The sequence below is a fragment of the Cupressus sempervirens genome, chromosome 9 (assembly GCF_028749045.1).
Source record: "Cupressus sempervirens isolate cs-2001-9-10 chromosome 9, ASM2874904v1, whole genome shotgun sequence".
Lineage (NCBI taxonomy): Eukaryota > Viridiplantae > Streptophyta > Pinopsida > Cupressales > Cupressaceae > Cupressus > Cupressus sempervirens.
Genome location: NC_143126.1, coordinates 49,144,289 through 49,156,928, shown reverse-complemented (window position 1 = coordinate 49,156,928; position 12,640 = coordinate 49,144,289).

The following is a 12,640-nucleotide window of genomic DNA, read 5'->3' as shown; positions in this document are numbered from 1 at the left end:
AAACTAGATATCCTCCCTATATCACCTAGTTTAGTAGTGTAACATGAATACTAACCATTAAATGAAAGCGTTAACAATACTAAGCAAGCTAACACTTAAGATAGGACCGAGGGTTATCACCACAAAAGGAAGCAAACCAAGAATGGTAGGCTCCTAATGGCATAACACATGATATGAAAGATTTGTCCCTGATTGAGATATCTATGCTCACATGTACACTCAAGCTTTAGATGGATAGATGGAGTGGATGAAGCTAAGTTTCAACAATGGATTCATGGAGTGATTCCAACATTATAATGGTATTTTGGTAGTTTATGAGCTCTCAAAATAGCATTATAACTTTGCATGGAAGGTGGATTGATTTTAGTGAAGGGAGAGGGTTCAATTTATAGGCCAAGGTTTGGAGGAATGGAGGGCCAAGATGCAAGGATGGCAAGATGGTGAGGGAGGGCTAGGATGCACTTAAAGGGAAGCACATGGATTGTGCTTGTTTAGCACCAATAGGGAGTGGAAATTTGTCAAAAGGAGGATGGGTGTGAGATGATAGGATAAGGGTTGGTCAAAGGCTTGATGAGGGTGGTTGAGTATGTAAGAGTCATGAGTGAGGATGTAAAAGCCATTTATGGCATTGTAAGAGCATTGAAGGATTATGGTTGGGATATTTTGGAGGGAGTTGAGATTGTTGACTTTGCTTGGTTTAGGAAAATCTTAAGCTTGTTTAGGGAATGTGACAAGGTTAGGGTGGGGGATTAGGCTTGGGTTAGGATTAGATTAGGGATTTTAGAGATGTGCAAGTGGATGGCATTTATGAGGGTGGGTGAGTTAGTGGCTTAAGCTAGGTTAGTATGGGTGGATGGGGTGGATCAGGCTAAATGGAGGATTAGGGATAGGTTAGGGGTTATTAGATTTGAGGGTTATATTTATTAAAGTGATTTTAATAAATAAATGGGGATTTGGAATTAGATAGGAGAATAAGATTAATTGACAAAATAGTTGGTTATTTGATTTATCAATTAGGACTATAGATGATTAATTAAATTAATCACCTAGGGGATGACAAAGGATTAAATAAATAGGAATTTAATTAATGATGCCTTTAGAGATAGCTAAATAGGATTACCAAAGTGGTGTAATCAGATTTAGGTGTCTACACTCCCCATTTCTCAATTTCCAAGAGACTCTAGAGTTTTCTAGGTCCCTAGCTTTTAAAAAACCACTCCAAATAGTAGATCCTCTTGGGATATTCTCACTGAAGAGGGTAAACTATTTAGAGGGCCTCTTTATGTACTTTTTTACCAAAATGTCTCTCCATTCCCCTGTGTTGCTGAAGATATGCCATATTTTCTTAGCCAAAAGAGCCTTGTTGAGGTGAGTTAGCTTCTTGATGCAAAGACCTCCATTTTTCTTAGGGAGGCAAACTCTTTCCCAAGCAACTAGGGGATACCTTTTATTCCTTTTAGCCCATGTCCATAAGAAGTCTCTCTGAATTTTTTCCATCCTCTCAAAAAATTTCACAAGGATCACGAAAAGGCTCAAAGCATATACAAGAAAATTCTAGAGGGTGGATTTTACCAGTTGGTATTTTCCAACTTGGCTTAGAGAGGCCCCTTTTCAACCAACTAGCTTCTTACTGAATCTATCCGTAATGCCATTCCAGAAAGAATCAGGAGGATTCATGCCCAAAGGGATCCTAAGATAGGTAGAGGGAAGCTTCCCCACACTACATCCTAGAATTATGGAAATTTTCTTTTGTCTGTCCTCAGGAGTGTTGATAAAGAATATAGAACTCTTATCCCAATTAATGAGTTGTCCCAACCATCTGGAGTAGGTATCCAAGATATCCTTCATAGCCTTTGCCTCCTTAATAGAAGTCTCCCCTCCCATTATAGTATCATCAAAAAATTGATGATGCGTAAAAGGGGCACTTTTAGAAGAAGGTTTAATACCTTTGATTCTCCTTTCCTTCTTTTTCTTCTCAATAAGTCTTCCTATGCATTCTGCCAAGATTATGAAGAGAATAGGTGAAAGAGGATCCCCTTGATGAATACCATAAGAAGGTTTGAAAAAATCAGAGTGGGATCCATTAACTAAAACAACAAGTGAGGAAGTAGTTTCTAGCTGAGATATTAGCTTACAAAATTTGACATCAAACCCAAAAGGCTTAAGCACCATATCCAGGAAAGACCAGTCAACCTTGTCGTAGGATTTTGATAGGTCCTATTTAAGTAACATCCCTTCCCTTTTTCCAGCTTCCATAGAGTGAATCAATTCATGCACCAATATTATCGAGTCTAAAATTTGTCTTCCTAGAACAAAATTAGTTTGCTGCTGAGATATTATCAAAGGGAGGAGCTTGAGCAACCTAGAAGTAAGCACCTTTGAAATGATCTTGTAAAAAGAATTGCATAGGCTAATAGGTCTAAACTTGTCCAAGGAATTGGCTCCAAGAACTTTAGGAATGAGAACTTAAAAAGTAGAGTTAATCTCCTTTAGAATGCTTCTGGCCCCATAGAATTCTTGAATAGCCTTCACCACATCTTTCATCAAAACTGGCCAAAACAATTGGAAAAAGAAAGTAGGAAAACCATCAGGGCTAGGAGATTTATCAGTCAGCAAAGAGAAGAGAGCTTCTCATACTTTTGAATCAGAGGGAATAGCCTGAAGTAGTATATTATGGTGAGGATGGATGATCTAAGGGATGTAGGAAACAATGTCATCCTGATCCACTTTGGATAGCATAGGATCCCAAGACAACAGGGAGGAGAAGAAAGAAATAACTTCATTTGAGATTTCATCATCCTTAGTCAGCATACCCTATCCTTTCTTTAAACTTGTAATTCTATTATTAGCTCGATGTTTAAGAGTAGTAAGATGAAAAAACTTCATATTCTGGTCTCCATCTTTGAGCCAGTTAACCCTTGATCTTTGTCTCCAGAACTTCTCCTCTTTACTGATAATATTGTGTAATTCTAAAAGGATAGACAACTCAGCCTCCTTGTTTAACTCATCATACCCATCCTCCTAAATAGAGGCTTGGATAGAAGTAAGTTTGTTAGATAGGTCTTCCTTCTCAATGAATATGTGGCCAAAATTAGACTTGTTCCAAGCTTTTGCCATTCTTTTAACGTTGCTAATTTTTCTAGCAACCCTATACATAACTGTGCCTTCCACATAAATACTCCATTAGAGCTTTACTTTGTCTAAAAGAGCAGGATGAGAGGTTGAAATTTTTTCAAAATGAAAAGGGGGAGGTCTTTTGGGACCTATAGGAACAACCGAAAGGGAAATAGGGGAGTGGTTAGAACCCACTCTGGGCAAAAGAGCTAACTTGCAAGAGGAAGACTGTAGCCAGTCAAGAGTGATAAGAGATCTATCTAGTCTAACCTGAATACAATCTTGACCAATGTATTTATTTGACCAAGTAAAGGCACCTCCCATGAGATCCATATCTAGAAAATCCAAACCATTAATGAAGTTTGATAGGTCATGTTTACTTTCCCAATTCGAAGGCAAACCTCCCTTCTTCTCCTCATCCATCAGAGAAGTGTTAAAGTCTCTCATTATTATTCCTTTCTTTAAATTGCTACTCTATACCATACCTCCAACTCTAGTCTAGTAAGTCTTTCTTTCTCTCTTATTGTTGGGAGCATATAAATTTAGCAAGAACCAACAATCATTGGAAGGGATCTGAAAAAATTTACACAAAAGAATATTACCTTCATTGTAAGAAAATTCCACTCTAAAATTTTTGGTGTTGAAAAGGGTCAGCAGACGCCCAAAGGCACCATCTGAGTGTAAAGACTCCCCAGTCATCAAGTTGCTAAACTTAATCTTCCCCCAAAAGTCCTTTTTCATCTTAATTTCCTAGACCATCAAGATATCTAGTCTCTAATCTCTAATCAAGTTCCTAATAATTTATTGTTTATGGGCTCCATTAAGGCCCCTAATATTCCATGATATGATCTTCATTTTAATTCTTGGAACACTCTTGAAGAGTTCTCTGGTGCCTATTTTCCAAGCTTCTTCTGCTCTCCTCCTCTCTAGATTCCTTCTTTGATTTTCTACCTCTTTTGGCTTCTGAGCCCACATTTTGTTTACAGCTACTCCTAGTCTCCACTAGAGAGGCCAAAGAAGGTTCTCTATCATCTTTCTTCCTAGGTTTTGGGGATAGAAGGACTTCACTCTCCATGCCAAACTTCAATGACCTAGAAGCCTTGAGAGAAAACTTTGGGGTGCTTGGAAAATCCTCCCATTGGTCCAGATCCTTCACCAAAACATCTATCTTTCCTGTACTAGTCCCTCCAGCTAAAGTGGAAACAAGATTTTCCTCTGGGTCTTGATAGATGATAATATCCCTATTAACTCTATCCTTCTCCTCCTCAATGGTAGCTAGGTCAAGCCCTCCCACAGAAAGTGGAGAACATAACATCTCAACCTCCTAAACTACTTGATGTGGGGCAACCTTGCCTTCTACTTCTCTTGACATCACTTGAGGATTTGACCTTTCCTCAACTAGAGCACCCTCAGTTAGTTGGGGGTCGACATTAATCATTTGTCGCTCCCTAATGACTAGAGAGGAACTCGGGGCTGTCTTCAATAGCTCATCTTGAGGAACAGTCTTTCCATCTATGCCCAAAGGCAAAGTGGAAGTAGAAGGTTGCATTTGATTTACCTTCTTTGAAGCTTCTGTAACCTTCTTATTCGCCGAAAGAGGACCCTTCTAGCCCTAGTTGGTGGTCTTTTTTTCCCATACTTTCTTGACCCTGAAGAGAGAAGCAGTAGAAGGATTCTTCTTCTGAACTAACTTTGCTTTCGAGCATTGAAAATCCTTATGGCCTATCTTAAAATAGTGCAAACATCCAAAAGTGACACTCTCATAATCCATATGCTAAATATGAGTGCCAAGTTTTGACTAAAAGCACACACTTTAGGCATATCATCCCCTTCCCTAACACCTATACAAATCCTTGCATAGGTCAGCCTGCTCTTAGAAGCAGTAATAGGGTCTATGGAGAGAAGCTCTCCAAAAGAACTGGCCACACTCATAAAACATCCTCATTCCAAAATTGCAAGGCTAGCTCAGGGAGTCTAACCCATACAAGAGCTTGCTAAAAGAAAGATTCATTTAAATCCAATTTTTAAGACCATTTTTGCAGCACCAGGGTAGCCCTTCCAATGTTCCAAGGTCTTTTACACAAAATGTCAGCCATATCCTCTTTACAGGTGAATTCAAAAGAAAGAAATCCCTTTGCCATAGTAGTAACACTAACTTGCCCTTTTAGACTCCATTTCTTCATTGTGAAGGACTAGACTACATCGATGTTTGGTCTTTAACCCATAAACTTCCCCACAAGTGTGGAAGCCATCATAACAATGTTGTGGTCAATAATTTTTTCTGGAATGGCAATCATGCACGATCCCTTTTCCAGACCTGACACAAACTTAATCGAAGGGAAAGAGGACTTACCAAATGGCTTAACACCAAAGAGTGAGGCCCATTTCACTGGAAGATTCCTTGGTCTATCCACCTTGGGTTGCATTTTTGGCTTTTCTTGGGTTCCACCAGTAGCACGTGGGTCCCCATCCCTAGGCTCTGCCTCTCCACTATCAGCCTAGATCCCATCCTATGTACCTAGTTTTCGAGATCCACCTCCTTGAGATTTCTCATCGGGATCTAGGTTTGAATTTGAACATGCACTTCCTGATTGCTCCACTACTTGCTCCCCTACCCACTTCCCTTCCCACTCACCATTGATCAATCTCTATGGTTCCACTTATTCTTGATATGTTGTTTCATTTATTTGTTGAGTTATTTCTTCCTTTTTTTTCAATGACTATCTTAGTGCATCTTTTATCTCACTGATTTGACTCATGGTCATCCATACCTCTAGTATCTGATTCTTAATAGTCCTATTAAGTATGTACCTTTCCATGACTTAGATCTTTTACTCTCAGGTAGTAACACTTTCAATAAGAGAACTAAGATTTGATACCAATTGTTGGGATATTAGAAAAAGTAAGATTTTGAGAAGGAGGTTGAATTAGTATCCTCAAAAACTTTGACACTAAAACAAAACTTAATACTCTCATTGTTTCATCTATTAATCAGTAATCAATAAAATTTTACCACATTACTTGTAAATTAAAGTACCATAACTAATTCAAAATTTCTCAACCATAAACTCATAAACATATAAAACATAATACATAACACACTTATTTGGTCATGTAGAAAGCTTTGGTCAGACAGAAAACTATGGTGGGGATGATACCCACTCATCCATCACTACTATAGTAAGAGGGTTCCATGTTAGGGCTACAAATTTTTCTCACTCCTAGTGACTTACTCTATAAGAGCATGTAATTAGATCTTCTAGGATCAACCTTTCTCAAGGATTTTACAACATCTTTAAGTGTGTACTTAATTAAGAGATTTACATAAAAGATTATTAGGTCCACCTTTTACAAGGATATAGAAGTAATACAATGATGAGAAAGTACCAGAAAATGATCTCTTAAATAGAAACTTAGTCTTCCTAATTATATCCCTCTTCTTCTCACTAATATCACCTTCTATGATGATCTATCATTCCTTGTCAATTCTATCATTATCTTTGATCTCTGACTTCTTATATCTTTGGTACTTTTCTCTCACCTCTGATCTTATTTTTTCTTTAATACTATTCTCAACACAAGCAACAACAACAACCTTTAAGATATTCTAACTATGTCCTTTTATAGTTTTCTTTATCCTTTTTAATCTATGACATAATTATGCTTTAGGAACTTTTTAGAATACTTCTCTAATCAAATCAATGATCTAGAACCATCCAAAAATTCATTCCTTTTCCATTCTTCATTTTTAAAAGTCTTTCTAGCCTTTAAATTATCAAATTATCAATTCACATTCTTCAAGAAATCTTTACAAATCTTTTCCCTAAACTATGTAAACTATTTCTCCACTTGGTATGATCATGTCTCATAAGATTTTGTGCCAAATTAAAATTTGATGTAACTTTTGTGTTACTTGGTAAATGTTGTCCTTTGTGTTGTCATTCGGTGAATACTATGTTCAATTACAACTATGTAGCTCGGTAGTCTCTTTTCTTAGTATACTTTTTCTAACTCGGTTATGTCTTCTATCTTAGTAAGTACTGAGCTCAAGCATACATGTTAAACTCATTTAGTTCCTCCTTCAATGCTCAGTCAATACAGTAATCAAGTTATTATTCCCTTTATCACTTGCCATTTTGATGCTAATTGGAAATATAATAATATATGGGAATAACATTGATGCTCTAATAATGATTGTTAGAAATTAAATTTGACCAATACAACTAAGTGGGTGGGGGTTGAATTAGTTGTACGTCATATGTAACATAAATCCAACTTTAAATACCAAAATAGTAAGCAATTCCAAGAGATAAAAAATACACAATAATGTGTTAACTAGGGAAGCTCTTGATTAAATGAAAACCATTAGTGGGAATGGAACCCACATTATCATGATGTACTAATATAAAAGTTCCTTGTGAAAGGATATGACCCTACTAGGAGTCAATTATAATATAATGAGTACATTATTCCATGTTATGAGACTTTGAATCCCTATAAAATGATTATCATCATGTTAGGAGCATGAGGAAGACAGCTAAATGTACTATTAAAATTTCTTCAGCTACAATCATACAACAAATATTTAGGATACAAAATCTAAGTAATGAACTAACCAAATCTACAACTCAATTGCCAATATAGTTCCTTTGAAGTTCTCAAACTAATATCAACATAATATTTTTCCCTTCTCTAATCAAATTTGCATCCTCATTATCCAAATATAAAATCACATACATTATCACATATTACCCTTTCATGCTCTAATCCAAAGAAATAATCTTTTCTTTATACCTTGTCATAACAACCAATTAGGTTGGTCTTTCAAGATTCCCTCATTAAGATATTAAATTAAATTTCTACATGATAGATTATACTTTACAACTTCCAAAATAATTCCCAACACAAGACTCAACTGTCAGTGAACATATCACATGTCATACTTCAATGACCTCTAGAGAATGATCTTCAACATGTGCTAGCACAAACATATTATCATGACCATGTCTTCAACCACTATCTAATATCACTCATATTAATTTCATCTTATTGACTAGGTACAATAAAAATATAAACAACTTGTTTCCTATATACTTGTCTACAACCTATCTTCACCAAATGATATGTAACTTATTCAATTCTTCAGATAAACATATACAAGTACAAATGTGGTATCTAGAAACATTCTCAGATGTGATTGTAAGATTGCATGGCTTAACTTTATTAGCCCCAATTGATAATATTTTTTATATGTAAAAGAATCATATCATTTATTATGCTATCACTACTATCAAGCCTTGGTTAGACATTATTCTAATTAAATAGAGTACCTGATCATTTGATTGATGAAGAGGATTTGAAGAAAGTATGATGATGAAATAATTGATAAGTATACTATTCAATGGGTACTTGAATTATTTGGACACTGATAGTATAATGTTGGTTTGATTTTATTACAATCATGTAATGCCATTATTAAGTGATGAAGATCATGTATATGCAAGACCATTTGATTCATGAATGAAGGAATACAATTTTAATTTAGCTACTATAGTTGCCACCAAGAACCTAGAAAAGAAGAGTTAAAGTTCAATGTTAACTGAGTAATTTCAATGTTAACCAAGTGATTTATTACTCAAGTAAATTTGTAAAGATCACCAAGCCTGAATAGAAAGAAAAAGTTAAGAAAAGATTAATCTAAGTCTAACACCTCAATGAAAATTAAGAATGATCAAGAAGTTCAAAGGATAAAGTCAAAGTTAGTTATGAGATATATAGTTGGAAAAATGTAATAATATTTTATGAAGGATATTTAAAAAAATGAAGGTGGCACAAAGTTCAACCTAGAACTATTTTTTAAGTGACTAAATACATTGAATCTGACATCTATGATCGTGATTAAGCAGAAAAGTCTAGAAGATTATGGAAGGTAGAAGTTATATTTTTAATGAGATAAACACGATTATTTTTGGTTATTGGTAATTCATTGATTTTTGTTGATTATTTGAAGTGAATGAGAAAGAGGATAGAAGGTGAACTGAGCATAATAGAAGTAGAAAGATCAAGCAAGAGGAAGTGTTAAGTGAAAGTGTGTATGTGTGTGTGAATCAAATAGACAAAGATCAGAAGGAAGAGATAGAGAAAAGTAGAGATCTGAACAAGAAAAGTAGTGCTAAATATAATAGATTACTTGATTATTACTTTCTTACCATTGTAGAAGATAAAATATCTTAACCAAGTGGATCTAACAAGTATTTGAAATCCTATATGATAGCATATATTCATGATGTTTGTAAGTCCCTAAGAGTAGGACACTCTTTAGAAATGTCAAGGAGTTATAAGGTTTAGATGATCTTTGGTTAAAACCCTCTAACTAGCTCACACTAAAAATGTGCATGTAACCTTTAACAAGGTTGGCTCTTAACAAAGCTCACTTTAGAAGACTGAAATATTTGGGCTGCTAGTTCTTAGGTAGTTTTTCCCTTTACAAGGTTTCAACATTAAATATCACCATCAAATGTGTGAATTCTTATGTGTTGCAAAGTCTATTTTCATTCTATTTTATTAGTGTGGCAACTTAGTATAAGTAAAGAAATAGTAAGATAAAAATTTGAAGTAAAGTTGTTATAAGCTTGATTTGAGAAGTTGGATGTGGTTACCAAGTTATTGATATGAAATTTTATGAAGTTTGAACTAGTACTAAAATATTTTAAAGGCTTGTCAGATAATTAGATAAAATTGATTCACACCTCTCTCAATTATCTAACAATTGGTATCAGAGCCGAGGACTTGAAGGAAGAACTTTGAAGATACTTGAGCTAAAGATCCAAAGATGTATTAGAGAGAGGTACCAAATTTGAACAAGGAAAGATTCTCCTCATGGAAAAATATGATGAATCTATAATTATCTAGAATTAGAGATAACGATAGACACTGGCTAGACAATGCATATCTTTCTCCTACCCCTCCTATAAATGTGGAAGAGATAGCTCTAGAAAGAGAGAAAATAATAGTATAATGATTGAGATTGTATCTTCCCTCTATGATTTCCATTTTGATGATGTCAATAACTATACAAATTCTAAAGAAATGAGGGACAAATTGGCACTTGTACATGGTGGAGATGAGAATATACTAAGAAAAGGAGCATAAAGTTGGAGAGGAAAATATGATGACATGAGAATGAAATAAGATGAGAATGGTGTGCAATATGTGAACCAAATTAGGGAAGTTACGAGTACAATCAAAGTTGTTGGAGGATTCGTCAATGATATTGAAGTTCTAAGTAAAGTTCTTAAAACTCTCTTACCTATTTATGCTTGTTCTCCCCAACTAATGATGTAACTAATTTTTTTATGAATGTATTTGAAAAATTCATATTTTTTATGTTTTCATTGATGTCAAAGTTTTAGTTGGCTAGACATTATGCTAATTCAGTAGAGTACCATATCGTTTGATTGATGAAGAGGATTTGAAGAAAGTATGATGATGACAAAGTTGATAAGTATAGTCTTCAATGGGAACTTGAATGAGTTGGAAATTGATAATATAATGTTGGTTTGATTATTTTACAATCATGTAATGATGAATTATATGTATTCATTGAGCTATGCAAGCTCAACCAAGTGACAAGGTGAAAGAAGGAGTACTATTGCCCAAGCTACTACAATGTTAATCAACTAATTCATGAATTAACTGAGTGATGTATTACCCAACTGAAATGTAATATTCATTGAGTATGAGATGGAAGAAAAATTTAACAAAGATGGAATCTGAGGCTGACTTATGATAAAAATAAAGAATCTTCGAGAAGTTCAAAGGCACAACTTAAAGTTTGTTCTAAGGTCAATGACTGGGAAAAATACAATGATGATCTAATGATGAAGATTTAAACAAGATAAGGATATGAAAGTTTTACTTTTTGAGTGAATAAGTACAATGAATCTAAGATCTATGGATGTAATTAAATAGTTAAACCTGGAAGAATATGGATGTAGAAAGTTTACTATTTAAGGAGAAGTTAGAACATGTTTTGATTGTTGAGGAGTTGTTGATTGTATTATTGTTGATTAATATTGTTAAGCAGGATATTTGTATGAAGTAAAGAGAAGGGAAGAAAAAAGGTGAATCAAGCAAAGAAGAAGGATGAGAAAACAAATTTTTAATTAAGTGAAAGTGTGAAGAAGTGAATCATCTGAACAATGGTCAAATAGAGAATAAAGAAGAAGAAGACAAAGAAGAATAGAGATCTGAATAAGAAAGGTAGTGTTAAATCTTACAGATTAGTTAATTTTTAATTTCTTACCATTATATTAGCGATTAAAATAATTTCTTAACTAAGTGGACCTAACAAGTCTATGAAATCCTATATGGTATCATCGATTAGTGATGTTTATAAGTCCTTTAGAGTAGGCCACTCTTTAGATAGGATTACAGAGTGATAAGCTCTAGATGATCTTTATGTTAAAAACCTCTAAGAATGTCACACTCAAAATGTGCATGTAAACCTTAAAAAATTCCTCCTTGCAATTCTCACTTCTGAAGAGTGAAAATTATTTGAGTTTATGATTGTAGGTGGTTTTTCTCTTTACAAGGTTTCCATGTTAAATCATGGTGTCAATTATGTGAATGTTTTTATGTTTCAAGTTTATTTTTGTGGTATTACTTAATATTGCAACTCGCTAATGGTTAATTAAGGGTAAGTTATATTTTTGATACTCGGTAATATCAAGAATAGTGAGATAATAATTTGAAGTAAATGAGTCTAAGATTGAATTGTGAAGTTTAATGTGATTACCAAGTTATTAATATTGATGTTTATGAAGTTGAATTGATACTAAAGTGTTTGAAAGGCTTGTAAGATAACTAGACATAATTGATTCACCCCCCCTAGTTTTCTAACAATTGGTATTAGAGCATAGTGCTTTAAGGAAGATGTTTGAAGGAACTTGAGCTAAAGATCCAAAGATATTTGTGAGAGAGGTGCCAAAGCTGAACAAGGAGAATTTATCCTTATGGAAAAATAAAATGAGGCTATAATTGTCTAAAATTGGTGACAATGCTACTTACTAGTTGGATAATGAATAAACTATGCCTCCACTTCATATAACCTTGGAGCAAATGACTGAAAAGAAAGACCATTATAGTTTGATGATTGAAATTGTATATTCCTTAAATAATCTTGAGTTTGATGGTGTTAAGAACTATGTTAATGGTAAAAAAATGTGGGACAAATTGGCACTTGTACATGGTGGAGATCCAAATGTGTTGAGAGCTAAAGCTAATAGCTTAATAGGAAAGTATGATGACATGAGGATGAAAGAAGGTGAAAATGTTACATAGTATGTGAACTAAATCAAAGATATTGTTAGTGTAATCAAATCTACTAGAGGAGTTATTACTAATTATAATATTATAAGTAAAGTCCTTAAAAATCTTCTACCCATCTATGCTACAAAAGTCTTGGTAGTTCAACAAGTTAGAGCTATGTGTGGTAATGATTTGACACTTGATAGTTTAGTTGGTT